The sequence below is a fragment of the Hibiscus syriacus genome, unplaced genomic scaffold, assembly GCF_006381635.1.
Source record: "Hibiscus syriacus cultivar Baekdansim isolate YM2019G1 unplaced genomic scaffold, ASM638163v2 tig00110984_pilon, whole genome shotgun sequence".
In the NCBI taxonomy this organism is placed as follows: Eukaryota; Viridiplantae; Streptophyta; class Magnoliopsida; order Malvales; family Malvaceae; genus Hibiscus; species Hibiscus syriacus.
This window is the reverse complement of record NW_024062938.1, coordinates 916,689-934,330: the sequence shown is the minus strand read 5'-3', so window position 1 is coordinate 934,330 and position 17,642 is coordinate 916,689.

The window sequence follows — 17,642 nt, the reverse complement described above, 5'->3', positions numbered from 1 at the left end:
AGGAAGGGGAAACATGGAACTTTTGTCAATTTTGAATTGATTTCAGAAACAAGATTCCTATTGAAAAAGGTTGAATAACTAATAGATTTAATAAGACATTCAAAAGTTTATATATTAAAATAATTTAGGATTCATATATATGATAGGCGTATTAATGAAATGTTACATGATAATTATTTAACATATAGATATATCATGAGTGATTTTATTATTATGATTAACAATGATATTTTAGACATTTTGATTTCAAGAGAAATTTTGGTAATTCAGCTTAATAAGGGTAAACAATAATTGATTATATTTAATGATTTTTCTCAATTTATCAGGTTTTCAAGTTCAATCGAACTAAATAGATCATAGTAATGTTATATTTACCAGAAAAAGATACTTTACAAATATTCATTTTGAAATATTGACTACATTATATAGTTGGATTAATCACTTTCAGAAATCACCATTGAACGGATTTCGAGGAGACGAATATATATTAATTTAGTATTTATTTTATTCCAGTATTGTAACAATATCAAGAATGACGAACATACTTGGTTCGTGCTCCAAAACCTTTAGGGGTGATACAACCTTTAAGTTTTTATCAAGATTTATAAAAAAACATTCACTTATTTCAAGTCATGAAGGTATTTAAGTCACTTTAAAACTCAAAGGTATTTCAATCATTTTAGAGCTCAAGTGTATTTCAATCATTTTAATAAATTCAGTTATATGCATCACTTTAAGTAATTTGGTTTTTAGGTGTTTGTTCAGGAATAAGAAATCCTAAGCTATTTTCCATTTCAAAGGTTAGAAAATGATTACTAAAATTTTTCAACAGGTCAGGAATTTACAAGTGAATAAGTAATTCTATTGTGTCACATGAATTTTTAGGTCAATTCCACTATTAGAGTTAATTCATTGTCTTTTTCACATCTTAAGGGTAATTTCATAATTTTTATTAAATTATTTCCGGTAATAAATCTTTTAACAATAATAATTAGAATTTAAGGATTCTGAGGTTAATTATTTTGCAAATTAATTATTGAACTTGAAATTTCCTATGAGTCATCTAATTCTTTATATGAGTCATTCCAGTCTTAATCAATTTATGATTCTTTTATCGTAAGCGTATGGGTTTAAAATTATTCAATGATTAACACTTGATAAATTATAATGATTTATGCATTAACTAATTACCAACATGTACCATAAATCATAAAAATGTAGTAAGTTATTATGTTGACTCTTAGCTACATCGGTCGACCATTTACACTCCATTCAATCATTCTCATACTTGAATTTCTTGTTTCATATGATCTGAAATACATAGCAAAATAAATTACATCAAAAATGAAATTTAAACATAAAAATTGGATTAAATCAAAAGGTCAAAAGCTGAAAAATAGTTTATCAAGTTTGAATTTAGTGAAACATACTTGAAAATAGATTCGGAACATAAAAAATGTCATGGCAAGGTTCTTGAAAATAAATCAATGGTTAGTCAACGCCAATCAACGACAGTCAACGACCTGTTAAGATCAATCGATTAACGATTAATGATAGCTCAGCTTGGTTTAGAATAATTTGACTTAGTTTAAAGCAACATGGTATACTATTTGGATCAGTTCAGATCGGTTCTAGAAATCTCCTCAAATGGTGAACAATGCCCACGCTCAAGGTGCGACGCGTGCGTTGATCCTTATTATCAAAGTGACATCAAATTCTCCAAAACCGCAAAACAACTATTTTTAAACCCTTACCATGCTCAATTTATGACGAAGAATGACATAAAAGCCATTATACAGACAATCAAAACACCTCATTGATGACCCCTCACGAAGGTGATTACTACAATAACACCTCTGGTATCAGAAGAAACGAAACCTTGAGTTGGTTTAATTGGTATGGGGAGTGAGACTCACCAGAGGCTTGACGATATCCCATAATATCTCATATATATAGTAAAACGAATTACAACAGAAAATAAACTTAAACGCAAAAATAAAAAATTAAATAAAAGGTTAAATGCTAAAATAATAACTTATTTGGTTTAAATTTGGTAAAATGTACCTCAAAATAGTATCAGTACATTGAAAAATGTAAAGTTACCTAAAAAATTCAATGGTCAGTCAACAGTCAATGATGGCTTGGCTCGGCTCGGTGTCGTCTAATTCAACTTGATTCATAGTAACATGGTCTGGTTCAAATATTCTAGATTGGTTCAAATGGTCTGGACCGACTCTGATCGATTTTAGAAGTTTCCTCAAATTGTGAACAACGCCTACACGTATGAGGCGACACGTGCGGCGACCCTAGTTGTTAGAGCGACATTGAATCCTTTAGAATCATAAAACAACTCATTTTAAACCACTTACCATGCTCGATTTATGACGGAGAGCGATGGAAAGGCCATTATATGAGTGGTCGAAACACTTCAGAGGTCACCCCTCATGATGATAATGACGACGGCAACACATCAAGTACCAGAAGAAGCGAAACCTCTATCTGGTTCACTTGGTGCAGATGGTGAAACTCACCAGTGACTGAACGATGATGAATCGACGAAAATAATTGGGTACAACCTTGACTCCCAATGATAATCAACACAGTTTCATGTTAAGTGAGTGACTAGGTTTTAATTGCTTACAGACGAATATGCTGATGATGATGACGATGCACACCACATACGATCGGAGAGTAGCAGTCGAAACTTCAATGATAAGTTGAAAGAGGGATAATAGTTGTTTTTTAGAGTTTCTAGATACTGACACGAGATATGGGAGATCATTAATGGTTACGGGTATTTTTAGGCCTTATATTATTATTATTACTCTTTATGTTAATAATGCCTTAGTACATATGGTTAAGCATTACGTTTAAACTCAAAGGGTTCATGTATCTAAATCCTTTCACGCCTAAATCTTTTCCTTTCTTAAGGGTGTTGAATCGGTCACTTAACCGAATTCACTGAAATTTATAAATAATATATATTATATTTAGTAAATATTTAATATTTTTGGTTAATTTGATTAAAATCAAAGTTTAAATACCCCTAAAGTTAAGTAATATATAAAAAATATATTTAATAATTTTAGTTAATTCAATTTATTCAATTAATTAATCAATTTCAAATTGAATTAATCGATAATCAAAATTTGAAAAAATCAATAACTGTTAATCAATCGAACCCAAAATTAATAGATTGATTAACCAAAAAATTTAGTTTAGTCAGTTAATTCCATTTTAACTGAATTATAAACGCCCCATCTTTTTAACTCTTATGCATGAGCTAAAAAATAAATGGGTAAAATACAACCAAGGTCACTGAACTCGTGAAGTTTCATCTGATTCCAGCTTAGTCCGTAATTTCAATAAATTTCCTTTCAATTCAAATTACAAATGTAGATGCTCGTTTTTGTCCGGGGCTAGGTCGCAGTAGACCCGAAGCAGAGCAGTTGGAGGCCCAAACCAATGACCTGGTAGAACAGCCCACGTGAAGCCCTGGAAAACCAGAAAAATAGTTATCATGAATTAACCACTAGAAACTGTAAATGGTGGTTTTAATTTTCAATTAACCACTAAAGAAAAGGGAGTTGTTTTAGGGTGATTACAAAAAAGAAAAAAAGGGGATGGCTATTACGAAAAGGAGGGGGACCAGACATAGAAAAAAAGAGAGCACAGAGTAAAAAAGAGGGGACCAGACATAGAAAAAAAGAGAGCACATAGTAAAAAAGAGGGAACTAGACATAGAAAAAGGAGAGCACATAGTAAAAACGAGGGAGAATAGACATACAGAAAAGGGATGATTTAGAACGAGAGAAAGTAGAGACCATTGTAACAGAGAAAGAGAACAAAGATCAGATTTATTTTATTTTATTTACACACCAGAACAAATAGAAAACGGAAGCTGTGTAAACAACGTTCAGGGATTCAGAGATCAAGCAGTGTAATCGGGGCCTTCCCTATCTTTTTTCGAAAGCAATACAAGCAATTTGTAAGCATGTTATTTTTCTTTTTATTTTTCGAAATATCCAGTCATGCTATGTGTGGTTCTTTATTTTTCTTTCGAAACCAATAAAATAACAGAGAAAGGAATTAGAAAAGTAACTTGGTTGTGAATGACGGTAGAGCCTCAGCGATTCCATCTTAGGCATTCGGGATTTAATTGTTAGGATTAAGGATCCGTGGATAACATTATTAAGCCAAATAAATCCTAAATTAAACAACCTACGAGAAAATAAATTATAGGTATGAGGGGGTTTCGGGTTACCTTCGTCGGGTTCTCGTTGGAGTCGAGATCATCGGAGTAGAAATTATGGGTCGATTTGGTGAGTCTTAGTTTCGAGTTTGTGGTCTAGAGAGAAAACCAAGGAGTTAGATTGATTTGGGAATTTACTCGGTGGTTGAACAGTTGTCGTTTGGTGTGTAGAAAACCTGGCTGAGAGATGGAGAGTGTTCAAGGGTTGAGCAGCGTTGTGCGTGGCCGAGGGAGAGATGAAGAGTGGAGAGAAGGGGAGAGAGCTAAACACTGTGCGCCTGTTCCACGTGAATGAGGTTTAGTTTTAAGTTTTATTTTTTTAAGATTTATATTAAATATGTTGGGTTTTTGCGTAAGGTTACAGTAGGGTTAGTATTTGGGTTCCATATTAAATGTTTAGGATAAAATTATGTTTTAGTCTTCTTATTTTGGCATGTTTGTATTTCAGTCACTTGTAAGTCTATATTCGAATTTTAACATTTTGTGTTTGTCCTAATTTCGTTATTTTTCCAGTTTTAGTTTTAGTTATAATTTTGTTGAGTTATTCACGTGTAGACCCTTTGTCGTGGATGTGTTTTTATTTAAATCTCTGGTTTATTTTTTATTTGTATGCTGAATTTTACATTTATTTAAATTTAGTCATATTTTTAAATATGTATATACATGTTTTTTTTAATTTGTAGTTTAGCATGTCATGTTTTTATTTTTATATTTAAGTCACATTTGTACATAATATGTTAATATGCATAATTTATGATTTTTAATTAAAATATACGTATATAATTTTTTGTATGTCACGTTGTATGATGTTTTTAATTTTGTTTAATTAATTTTGGCATGACATCCTTTTTTACATGAATTGTATGATATCCTCACACATAACTCGACACTTTTACATAATTGGATTAAGGGTAATACCCTTTTAATTTAAAATTGTTTTAAGTGGGTTGTCTTAACTAATTAGAGATCCGCTTTGACGATTTTAAATTAAAAGTGTATCCCATTAATGACACCTAAAAATTGATTCATCACTTTAAATTTTGGGAACGAAAGAAAAGGAAATGTTCGTTTATTTAAATTTATCGAGAAAAGGTTGTTATAGCTTTTAAGATTTGGTCTCGATATTTGTAAATAATCGAACATTCTTTATCTTTCTAAAACGACTTGGTAATTTTAATTTAATTTATTTGAGTGTTGAATATTGTAAAATTCATATTTGTTGTTTTATGGAATTAAAAGTCAAATTAAGTTTGAATTTGTAAAGTTCATTGCAAAGACGTTAATTAATCGACTAGGTACCGATTTAGGGCGCTGTGGGGGTGCTAATCCTTCCCCGCACGTAACCGACTCCCGAACTCGGATTTGTGTAACGCAGACCTTAATTTGTTGTTTTAATTAAAATTAATTTTTATTTAAAATAACAAACATTTTTGGGTGCCCAATCACACCCTAATCAAAGATTGATGGCGACTCTTTGAACCGTATATTTTCGATCGTAAAGGAAATCCAAATTTTTTTTTTGAAACGAGAGGTTTTTAAATCACATTTGTTTTTAAATTAAAAATCAATTGAAAGAGATAATTCAAAAATTGATGTGGTTTTCAAAATCATTTTTTTCACCTTTAAGAAAAAATCGTTTCGACAACTTGGCGACTCTGCTGGGGACTTTTTTTTAGAGAGTCAGGCCGATAGTCGATTAATTAATTGTCTTTGCAATTGAAAATTATAAATTCGTTTTAATTTGGTTTTTGATCCCTTGTTTGGTTTTTAATAAGTTTTGTTTGTATTTTGATTTTTTTTAATTTAATTCGATTAACTAATAAATAGTTGTACTGATTTGTTTGCTAATGGTTTCAGAATAATTGGGAATTTTTTTTGAGTTTTTTATTGTCTGTTTTTTCACTTTTCCTCACACACTGCACAATTGTATTTTCATGACATGAGATAAAACCCCGCTCCATCCTAATTAAGTAGGAGTGAGAGACTATGCCCTCGTGTGGTTTTCATCTCCGCATAGGATAGTGGATCGCTCCTGGAGCTCACGCCTTATGGTCCTCGTGATGGTAATCACCTCCGCATGGACATAAGGAGGTGTGTTCCCTCGAAATTGAACTCGATCCCCTAAAGCCTGTGATAGGCCAAGATTGAGGGTTCGACAGCCCAAGGGGGCACCGGCAAGGACAATTCGAGAACCTATTACTTTAGAACCGAACCCAGCATATAGTGAACATAGAGCCTGAATTTAGGTCGAGCGTAACTCAAACCTTAAGAGTCCCGTGAGGAGGGTACACAAGGAAAAGCTTTTTGAGTCATTTAATTTCACTTTTCGAATAAATGCATGCAAACTAGGAATCATGCGGTTAGGTTTATTTGTCAAGCAAGCATGCGAATTAGATATCATGCTGTTACGATTTTTGTGAATAACAAAGCATGGGGTAGATATCATGTTGGGTAGGATCTACTAAAGCATGATTGGGTAGCCAGCATGTAAGGGTAGGTTTTATTTAATGATTATGATATTTATTATTTTGTTGCTGATATTATGTGTACTAACCCATTTTGTTATATGTCTATTTTATTTTGATTTTATTGCATTTGAATCTTCATGTCATCTAAGGGTGTTAATTCGCAAGTGATTGACTAATAAGAAGGTTGATCATAATGAGACAAGAAATTCTTAACCATGTAGTCAAAATCAGGAGGTTCAAAGATGTTCAAATGATCCATGAAGAAGGACATCCGATGAATGAAGAAATCTGAAGCTGATTGAAGACTTCCTTTAAAGGAGTAAAGGCCAATATATTCTCTCAGAAGATAGATACAGTTATACCAAGGACAAGAAGACCCTTCACAAAGACATGAAGATCACTTCGTATTGAAAGTAAAAATAGAGACCTCAAGATTCAATTTAAGGACATCTGGCGTCATCAAAGGTGATAAAGTACGGCAAGAACTTTGGGTGCAATGTTAGATTCCATGAAGAGTACGACTCAAGGAAATAAAGGAATGAAGAATCACATTTATATATTTTGACTACATAGTGTACTGAATTTTTGTTTTTTAAATGAAGGTTGTTCTATGGTGGTCACTTTTGGAATTAACACCTTGTGCATTTTCATTTGCATTCTTATTAGAATTAATTAATTTATTTTGTTATTATTGCTTTTTGTCATTTTGTTATCTCATTTGTACTAACTTGTTTCTATATTGTTTTTTCTCTTTGTTCGCATTGCATGATCATGACATATTCAAAAGGTGTTGATTTGTGAGTGGTCATCATAGTAAAAGGTTTTCATGACGGACAAGGGGTTTCGTGATCAAACAGACTATAACACAGTCAAGAAATGGCATCCTGAGAAAGCTTAAAAAATAGTGGAGAGTTGTGCGTATAAAGATCATATGTCAGACGAAGAGCACAAGGAGAGAAGAGAGATAAAAGAGCAAATGTCCAAGATGATGGATATAATAGATGTTTTTTCCAAAGGAAGAGAGACTTTTACAAAAGAAAAGAAAGAACTCAATGAAAACAATCTTGAGGTGTCATATACGTAAGGGACTACTTTAGAACCTGTTGATTCTAGTCAATATGAGAAATCACACACAATCATTGTTCGTATCAACAAGTTGTTTGGAAATACCAAGGAAATAGTGACAACTATAGAAGTTCAGAAGGATGAAAAGAAGCCATGTAGTCAGAACTTGTTGGTGTTTGATAGTCTACTCCCAACATCAGGGGAAATAAAACTGGAAACTCCAATTCAACCCAAGTTGAGAGGTGGCTCTCATTGTGATTCCATCCCAATATCATATAAGTAATTGTATGATGAACTGTTAGAAGCCCGAGAAGTAACCCCGCATTATGTGAAACCTTTGTAGCCTCCATATCCAAGTTGGTATGACATCAACGTTCGTTGTGAATATCATGCTGGGATTCAAGGACATTCTATTGAGAATTGTTATACCTTCAAACGTCGAGTCCAACTTCTACTAGATCATGGAGTATTGGAGTTTGAATTGAAAGGACAATCTAGTTTGGTAACAGATTATCCTGTTGGGTTCGAACCAAAAGTGACCAAAGGTAAGGGTATTAGTGAGGACATCAAAGAAGAAGATTGTTTGCCAAAGTATGGAGCTCAGATTCGTCATTTAAGAAGTGAAAATGATAAATTGAGTAGAGAGATGGAAGCCATACGAGATGATTTTCAAAGGATCAGTCAAGCTTTTAAATTTGCTGGTATAGGAAATGTCCCAGATGAGTGAATAATAAGGGTCGCTAAACTTAAAAATGATGTTGAACAGTTGAGAAATAATTGCAAGGTGCACGAAGGTCGAGCCGAGAAGTTTTCTCATGATTTACAAATTACAAAAAAAAAACAATATAGCTGTTGATAATTTGGGAAGATATCAGGCCGAAAATAAGATGCTGAATAGGTCCATTGCCAATATGGAAATTTTATATCATCGCCACAAGCGGGAGAATGACGCTGAGCTAGAAGTCGTTAGAGCCAAGAATGAGAAGTTGATGAAGATTGTGGATGATTGTAGTGATCTTATACAAGAGCTTCATAACCACGATGACTTTCTTACAAGGAAGATTCAACAGCAGTGTCTACAGCTCTGAGAATCGGCACTCAAGATAGAGAAAAGAGACAACGTCATGAAAGAAGCTATGACCCAAGCAAACAATGTGGCTCAGAAATGGGTTGATTTAGCTGGGTTTGCAAGAGAATTGAAGCAAATTGACAACTCGACCCCCGAGCATGAGTGGAAATTAAATCGGTTTTTGAAGGAGATAGAAAAGTTCGGAGTGAAAGCTGTCCATTATATGTAAAGTTTGTTTGATGTATCGAGACCTTTGTGTTCAATGAAAGTTGTTTTAAGATGGTCACTCTGGAATGACACCTTTTGTATTTGCATTTGGCATTTGCATTTGCATTACATGTATTTATTTAAGCATTTTACATGCATTAATTATAAAAACATAGAAATAATTTATAGAAGGTTATGTGACAGTAATAACAAGATCATCCATTCATACTACTTCCTCATCGTCATGAATAAGCAAATGGAAACAATGGAGTAATCTCATAAGGGATCACAAGATCAGTTGCAAGAGCAGTTAGTCGGGTCACAACAAGATACGGGGAATCAAGCATCGGGTTCTTTGCAAGGTGTATCGAATCAAATGATCTAGGTACTGGTACCACAGACTGCTGGTAAAGAGAAAATAGAGGATAAAGGAAATCAATCTCATCAGACTGGTACATCAAGAGTGATAATTTTCCCTGGAGCGTCTAACTCAGACCTAGGGATGAGCCTCGTCAATTTTGAGCAATTTGAAGACAAATTCAGGTGGTTGAATGAAGCCATTAAAGATATAAAGGTTGTTAATGCCCCTCACAAGGAGTTAGAAGCTAGATAACTCAGTTTGGTCCCTGATTTGGTCATCCCACATGAATTTAGGGTGCCTAATTTTGAGAAATATGATGACACTAGTTGTCCCCTAATTCATCTGAAGATGTTTTGTAGAAAGATGAAAGGGTACCTAAATAATGACAATATGTTGATTCATTACTTCCATGATAGTCTTGCTGTGCCAGCTGTAGTATGGTATAACCGTTTGAACAAAGAGCAGATCAAGACGTGGGTTAACTTAGTTAATGCTTTTATGGGGTAATAACAATATGTTAAAGGCTTAGCCCCAAAACGTCATGACCTTTAAAGGATAAGAATGAAAGCTACTGAGAGCTTTAAAGAATATGCCCTAAGATGGAGTGGAATGGCAGCACAAGTTCAACCTCCTTTGTTAGAAGAAGAAATATCATATATGTTTTATAATTCTCTTCCAGCTCATTTCTTTGAGTTAATGCTGGGAAATTCGACGAAAGGCTTCAAGGATCTTATGGTGGCTGGAGAGATAATTGAAGATGCAATCAGCAAAGGAAACTTGAAAGACACTTCCAAACGTTCAACTGATCAAAAGGAAAAGGCTGATGAGGTGAATGAGTGTCACATCCATAGCTCCCACAACCGTAAACGAAAAAGGACAGTGAGTTACTCGAGACGTCCAAAGAAAGTCCCAAGATCGAAAAATACTTTGAAAGTGTTCCAAACTCCTATCTCAGATCTGTATCCCCATTTGATTGAAGGTCAATACCTCACACTGAGGCCAGTGAAAGTGCAACCAGACCTTTTTGCTCACAGCTATGATCAAGATAGTGTATGTGATTTCCACTTGGGGGCATTGGGACATTCTACGGGAAACTGTAGGCCGCTGTTAAAGGAGATAGAGATGCTTGTGGCAAATGGGACGTTAACAGAGGAATTGGTGAAACAGTGGATGACGAGCTTGAGTGGGGCATCAAAGAACAATATGTAACATCCGTTTGAGTTAAGTACCACGACATTAGCTGGGTAATGGGGCATCCTAATTAGGAAGAGATCATTTCATTCATCATGGAGCTTTATTTCATTTGCAACAACATGTTTGAACTTGTTTTTCATCATTTCTCAGTTTTTTTATAATGATGTTTAAATAAATTCATGTTACTTTGAGGATGGTGAGCATTGAATTGAATTTGCAACTTGAAATTCTTTGAATATCTACTGAATTAAAAACTCTGTAAATGATTAGAGTTATAAATCTTTGACAAGATGACAAGGTTGAAACCTGATAAAACAAAGACCTTTACCTTATCTCCAGAAGATACAATTAAACACCATACCCTTCTATTGCAGGGACTGATATAGCCTTCTTCTATCATAAGGAGATGAATAATAGGTTTGGTATTCAGGTATGCATAGGAACGGACAACATGGGGCATCTTTTGTGTATGATGTTACAAAACCGACTAGATTACACTTCTGTTGATGACGTTCAATGATGATTATGATCCTTACAGATGGAATAGTCAAGTAGGTGAATCTAGTTTAGGTCAGTTGCTTGGAAATTGAACTCTAACGATGAGATTTTCTGACTTTCAACAACACCTAGACTATGACAGGTTCTTCTTGACAAGCTTAAGAAATTGGACCCGTATACCCAAATTATAATATTATATGTATACAATAAAGCTTGAGTTGTCTCTCTAGAGTAATTGGTTAAACGCCCCGGCGTTATGGACATAATTTAGCTAGCCTAATAAAGGTGATGATATTATATATATACAATAAAGCTGAGCTATTCCGCTAAAGCAATTGGTTATAGAGGAAACTCGAAAGCCCCGACTTTATGAATAGATTATATTCAAACCATGACCTTGATCGGGTACCTGGCAATTTGGTGTATGCTCCACTGTGATTGTCAAGTCAAAGACTTTGTGATGAGATGAACCCTTCAGCTAGCCCGATAGAGGCAAATTACAATAAAGCTGATTTCAGCTAGCCAGACAATGGCAAATTAAATCAATTTTATGAATAAGGAGATTCAGTAAAAATGGACTAAGGGAGTTAAGGAACACCTGTTATAGTCAATTTCACACGGGCACTCAAGAATTTCATTTTTAGACCGATATTTCTGCACTACCTTTGTTAGAGGAGTCTACGAGGCTTGAACAAATGGAAGATTTTAGAGAACTGAAATAGAAGTGTTCTAGAAAGTCTAGTAATTGATTATGCAAGTTGCGTCATTTTGTCCGTATCCGATTAAAATACCAAGCCAAGAAAGAGGTGCATGTTAAAATGTTCACGAAGACTGAGAAAGAAATGAAATTTTGGTGGTCAAAACCTTAAAAAAAGGAAAGCCAACTCATCAATTTCGGCACTTGTCAAAGAGTTATAACTCTGAAATCATTAAAAAGAGCTATTGATTTTTTTTATATTCTTTGAACTCATGTTTATGATTTGATTTAATTGTGAGCTTGAATTAAGGGGTAATTTTTTATAAAATTCTTTCATTCTTTGATCCCTAAAATAAGAGAAAGAGAAAAACATTTTCAAACAGAACAGTCTCAAATGTCAAAGGTCCTTGAAGCTGGAAATATTTATTCTGCCTCTGTTGTAGAAAAAATAAATGATGCCAGAATAGTGAAACATTTCACAGTATTGAAAGCAAGTGGTCCGAGAGATTAGAAAGACTAAAGAATATAACTTGTAACATTTTCTTGTGACGTTGTTAGTAACCCGCCAAGAAGAATATGGTCTCATTATTCGGAAGGGGCATTATCCCAGCTTGTATAAAAATGCAAGACATTTTGTTAAAAGAGTTGACCACTTCTTACGTGTTTGTGGAGACATGAAGAGAAGCCCTTGATCTATTTGATAATACTGTTGTTTAGTGACACCAAATTGAGACTATTCAAGTTATGATATGTTGGGCACAAAGAAATCCATGAGTACCCACTTTGGGGCATGACCAGAAATCCAGATCATGTTGGGATGACAAGATTTAAACCAAGAAGATATTGAGAATGGGTCTCACAACTTGAAGTGTCAGGGGCAGACCGTGAATTTGAGCAGAACTTAAGTTGTAGAGGAAGCCAACTGAGCATCAATCAATGGCAGAGTCCTTAAAGAACAACTCAGAAATCATAATTGAGCCAAAGACAGAAATGGGGCAACACAGTGGTATTTCTGATCATAGCAAGAAGTTGAGAGAGAAAGAAATTTCTCTGAAATGAAGATAGAAAATGAAGAAAACAAGAAGATAGAAGAAGATAAGAAGGCTCTTTAAAAATGCAAGTTGGAAATTATGAGTTGTTATACGGATATCTAAAGCAAACCCCGAAGAGGAATGATCAAGTAGAAGAAGATTGAGTTCGCCACTTTGAAGTCAAATGAAGATTGAATCGATATTTATGCATTCATGAGAACATCATTTTCATAAAAGAAAATGCATTACACTGATACATTTCATTGCATTCGTGTTTCATGCATAAACACATGGTTTTGACAGATCTTCCAGTGAAAAGAGAAGATGCAGGATGTTAAAATCTCGATAATTGAAAGGTAGAAGTTAAACATCAAATACAGGGAATCGTGTTTAAAGAGGCAGAACCTGAGGAACGCAGGGGTCAATCGGTAAAAGAAGTATTACTTTGAAACAGGGAACGAGGCCCGACCTTTAAGTCATTTTATGAAGTGAAATGAGAAGGATTTCTCATTAAAAAAAATGAAATTTGAGATTTTGAAAAATAAGAAAGGTTTCTTATCTAGTAAACAATTTAAGTCCTTCGGGACCATCAGTAAGTCTTTCGAGCATGATGATTAAAAATGCTTCGGGCCATCCATAAGACCTTCGGGTTGGATGTTTTCACATGAGTTTGAAAAATAAGAAAGTGATGTTTTAAGAAAATGAAACCTTTGAAAACTAAAAAGGATTTTTTTCCAAAATTTCGCACTTAGTAAGTCCTTCGGGCCATCAATAAGTCTTTCGAGCATGATGCTTAAATCCTTAGGGCCATCGGTAAGTCTTTTGAGCATGATGATTAAATCCTTAGGGTAATTTGTAAGCCTTCACAGAAGAGCAGTGAAGCAAACCCATCAGTAAGTGGCATCAGTAAGTCTTTCGAGCATGATGATGAAGTTCTTCGGGCCATCAGTAAATATTTCGAGCCTGATGATTAAATCCTTCGGGTATTTTGTAAGCCTTCACCGAAGAGTAGTGAAGCAAATCCATCAGTAAGTCTTTCGAGCATGATGATTAAATCATTTGGGCCATCAGTAAGTCTTTCGAGCATGATGATTAAATCATTCGGGTCATTTGTAAGTCTTTCGAGCAAGATGATAAGTCTTTCGGGCCATTTTAAGCCTTCTCGGAAGAGTGTCGAAGCAAGCCATCAGATCATTAGATGTGGGAGAAAAGTGAAGGTTCTCGAGTACAAAGAAGCGGATCAATTGATTAAAAGGAAATGCGCACGAGGAGTCATTAACCAATTCAAAGTCCCAGGAAGAGATAGGTTCAGATGGCAGTCAAGTCCAAGAAGATTCTTATATCTAGTTGTTGCGAGACAAGCTCCCGCAAGAGAAATGGATTCTCAAAGATTCTCTTAAATTCTAATTTTTTTGAGTATAATGTTTTTCAAATCTTCAAGCATACATTAATGAGTGGCAACGTTTGATTTTCAGGTTTAACCTTTGAAGTTGAGCCTTCATGGAAGAATAGTGAAGCAGAATCACACTAGAAGATTGTTCGAGTTCTACTCCCTGAAGCAAGAGGGAGTGAACCCGTAGGTAGAAGATTGTTCGAGTTCTACTCCCTGAAGCAAGAGGGAGAGAACCCGTAGGCAGAAGATTGTTCGAGTTCTACTCCCTGAAGCAAGAGGGAGCGAACTCGTAAACAGAGAAAGAGAACAAAGATCAGATTTATTTTATTTTATTTTATTTATACACCAGAACAAATAGAAAACGAAAGCTGTGTAAACAATGTTCAGGGATTCATAGATCAAGTAGTGTAATCAGGGCCTTCCCTATCTTTTTTCGAAAGCAATACAAGCAATTTGTAAGCAAGTTATTTTTATTTTTATTTTTATTTTTCGAAATATCCAGTCATGCTATGTGTGGTTCTTTATTTATATTTCGAAACTAATAAAATAACAGAGAAAGGAATTAAAAAAGTACCTTGGTTGTGAATGACGGTAGAGCCTCAGCGATTCCATCTTAGGCATTCGAGATTCAATTGTTAGGATTAAGGATCCGTGGTTAGCATTATTAAGCCAAATAAATCCTAAATTAAACAACCAACGAGAAAATAAATTAGAGGTATGAGGGGGTTTCGGGTTACCTTCGTCGTGTTCTCGTTGGAGTCTAGATCATTGGAGTAGAAATTAGGGGTCGATTTGGTGAGTCTTAGTTTTGGGTTTGTGGTCTAGAGATAAAACCAAGGAGTTAGATTGATTTGGGGCTTTACCCGGTGGTTGAACAGTGGTCGTTTGATGTGTAGAAAACCTGGCCGAGAGATAGAGATGGTTCAAGGGTTGAGCGGCGTTATGCGTGGCCGAGGGAGAGATGAAGAGTGGAGAGAATGAGAGGGAGCTAAACATTGTGCGCCTATTCCACGTGAATGAGGTTTAGTTTTAAGTTTTATTTGTTTAGGATTTATATTAAATATGTTGGGTTTTTGCGTAAGGTTACTGTAGGGTTAGTATTTGGGTTCCATATTAAATGTTTAGGATAAAATTATGTTTTAGTCTTCTTATTTTGGCATGTTTGTATTTCAGTCACTTGTAAGTCTATATTCGAATTTTAACATTTTGTGTTTGTCCTAATTTCTTTATTTTTTCAGTTTTAGTTTTAGTTATAATTTTGTTGAGTTATTCACGTGTAGACCCTTTGTTGTGGATGTGTTTTTATTTAAGTCTCTGGTTTATTTTTTTATTTGTATGCTGAATTTTACATTTATTTAAATTTAGTCATATTTTTAAATATGTATATACATGTTTTTTTTTAATTTGTAGTTTAGCATGTCATGTTTTTATTTTTATATTTAAGTCCATTTGTACATAATATGTTAATATGCATAATTTATGATTTTTAATTAAAATATACGTATATAATTTTTTGTATGTCACGTTGTATGATGTTTTTAATTTTGTTTAATTAATTTTGGCATGACATTCTTTTTTACATGAATTGTATGATATCCTCACACATAACTCGACACTATTACATAATTGGATTAAGGGCAATACCCTTTTAATTTAAAATTGTTTTAAGTGGGTTGTCTTAACTGATTAGAGATCCGCTTTGACGATTTTAAATTAAAAGTGTATCTCATTAGTGACACCTAAAAATTGATTCATCACTTTAAAATTTGAGAACGAAAGAAAAGGAAATGTTCGTTTATTTAAATTTATCGAGAAAAGGTTGTTATAGCTTTTAAGATTTGGTCTCGATATTTGTAAATAATCGAACATTCTTTATCTTTCTAAAACGACTTGGTAATTTTAATTTAATTTATTTGAGTGCTTTTGAATATTGTGAAATTCATATTTGTTGTTTTATGGGATTAAAAGTCAAATTAAGTTTGAATTTGTAAAGTTCATTGCAAAGACGTTAATGAATCGACTAGGTACCGATTTAGGGCGCTGTGGGGGTGCTAATCCTTCCCCGCATGTAACCGACTCCCGAACTCGGATTTTGGTAACGCATACCTTAATTTGTTGTTTTAATTAAAATTAATTTTTATTTAAAATAACAAATATTTTTGGGTGCCCAATCACACCCTAATCAAAGATTGGTGGTGACTCTTTGAACAGTATATTTTCGATCGTAAAGGAAATCCAATTTTTTTTTTGAAACGAGAGGTTTTTAAATCACATTTGTTTTTAAATTAAAAATCAATTGAAAGAGATAATTCAAAAATTGATGTGGTTTTCAAAATCATTTTTTCACCTTTAAGAAAAAATCGTTTCGACAACAAACATTAATATTACATAATTTAATCTTTAAATAAAATGAAAGTTGTTAAAATATAAAAAAGAAGGCATACAATCAAGAGGACTTTCAAAAGTTGATGTATTCCAAATAAATTTCAATAAGTATAGTAACAAACACTCTACTTAAAAAATATTTCTTTATATACCCTGTATGTCCAAAAAAAATTAACATATTATAAAAAAAATTGCTTATTTATATAAAATAAATTTGGGTTTGAATTTCAATATTTATTTATTTCAATTAAATTTAAATTTTTGACACATTTTAATATAATCCTAATTTTATATACAGAGGAGGAGGAGGAGAAACCCTAAGAAAAAGAAGAGTATTTCTATTAATATTAAATATATAAATAAAATTATTTATTATTAATATTTTAATAATATTATTTCTATGAAATTAATAAATAATATAAATTTTATTGATAATTTATTATATATTATTAAAATAAAAATTTAATATCTTATATTATTATAATATAATTGAGTATATTATTATAATATTAAAAATATAATATTATATTATTAGAAATATTAATAAATATTGATAAATATATTTTAAATATTTTAATAATTAATATTTTGATTAAAATGATATTAAAATATTATACTAATATCAAATTCATAAAATAAAATTATTGTAATTATTTGTTCTTTAAAGTGAAAAGTTCGGAAAATGACTTACAAAAAAATAACCATAAGTTATTTTCCAGAAAATGCAAAAGAAATTCTATTGATCTGGAAAATGTTTTAAGTTGACCAATCAGTTTTCCTCCAACCAAACATTGGAAAATGAGGAAAACGTTTTCCGGAAAATATTTTACGTGAAACAAACAGACCCTTACTGAAAATAATTTTACGACTTTTAGACGATGTTGTGTAATTCATTTTTCACTAGTTGATAATTTTTCCAAATATTTTTATAAACATCAAATGCAATAGATAATATTATTTATTAACAAAATAATATTATATTTTTCAAATATTATAATAATTTATTTAATATTGTTTATGTC